The sequence below is a fragment of the Oryzias melastigma genome, linkage group LG11, assembly GCF_002922805.2.
Source record: "Oryzias melastigma strain HK-1 linkage group LG11, ASM292280v2, whole genome shotgun sequence".
NCBI classification, from domain to species: Eukaryota; Metazoa; Chordata; class Actinopteri; order Beloniformes; family Adrianichthyidae; genus Oryzias; species Oryzias melastigma.
The window spans coordinates 825,883-826,788 of NC_050522.1; the positions used below are offsets into that span (position 1 = coordinate 825,883).

General features: G+C 33.6%; 1 protein-coding gene across 2 annotated transcripts in view; it reads right to left on the bottom strand.

Annotated features, from left to right (window-relative positions):
• tent4a (terminal nucleotidyltransferase 4A) overlaps positions 1-906 on the bottom strand; it is a 16,643-nt gene that overhangs the window by 3,600 nt on the left and 12,137 nt on the right. The window lies entirely within an intron of this gene.

Here is a 906-nt window from a genome sequence, read left to right on the forward strand (position 1 = left end):
ATGCTAGTGTGAATGCTGTAAGCTGAATGTGGTTACTGAATATGCTGAAACTGATAACTAAAGCTGAAGCTAATAGCTGAAAATGCAGAAGCTGAAAGTTGGCTAAAACATTAGCAACATGCCAGAGTAGCCTAAAAAACTGAAAAAAAAATCTAAATTAGCCAAAACGGCTAGCATGTTGCTGGAATATAAGATAAATGCCAAATTAGCCTAAAAAATGGTAAAATGTGTAATTTAGCCAAAACAGCTAGCATAAAGCGACAATTTTAGCTAAGCTCCAAATTAGTTAGTCTAAAAAAACGGAAAAAATTCTAAATCAGCCAAAACAGCTAGCATAAAGCGACAATTTTAGCTGAACTCCAAATTAGCCTCAAAAACTGAAAAAAAATCCTAAATTAGAAAAAACAGCTAGCATGTAGCTAAAACATTAGCTAAACCCCCAAATAGCCTAGAAATCCTTAGTAACCACCAAAACAGTCGAAAATGTAGCAGAAAAAGAGATGAATATTTTACTAGCTGAATGAGCTGAAGAGCTATGGACTTCCAAACAAACATACGGAAGAAAAATAATGACAATAAAGAAATAAAGATAAAGTGAATCACTATTAAACCAATTCAAATTCTGTCATCTCCCGTCATAATTCATACTGCAGAAGGTCGGAACAAAAAGTCACAATTCATGTGACCAACAACTGGGTATGCTTAGCTCATCAAAGGTTAGTCATGCGGAATTGTTGGATCCACAGTTCCTCTGTAAAATCTAGGCTGAGTATCTATAATAATTTTCAGAATCGATTTGATTCAATTCAATTCAGAGCCTGGATGGATCAAAATTTCAATTTTTTTTAAATTCTTTTGATCCACTCAGTTCAATTTGATTCACTTTTGAGTTACACATTTGTTTAG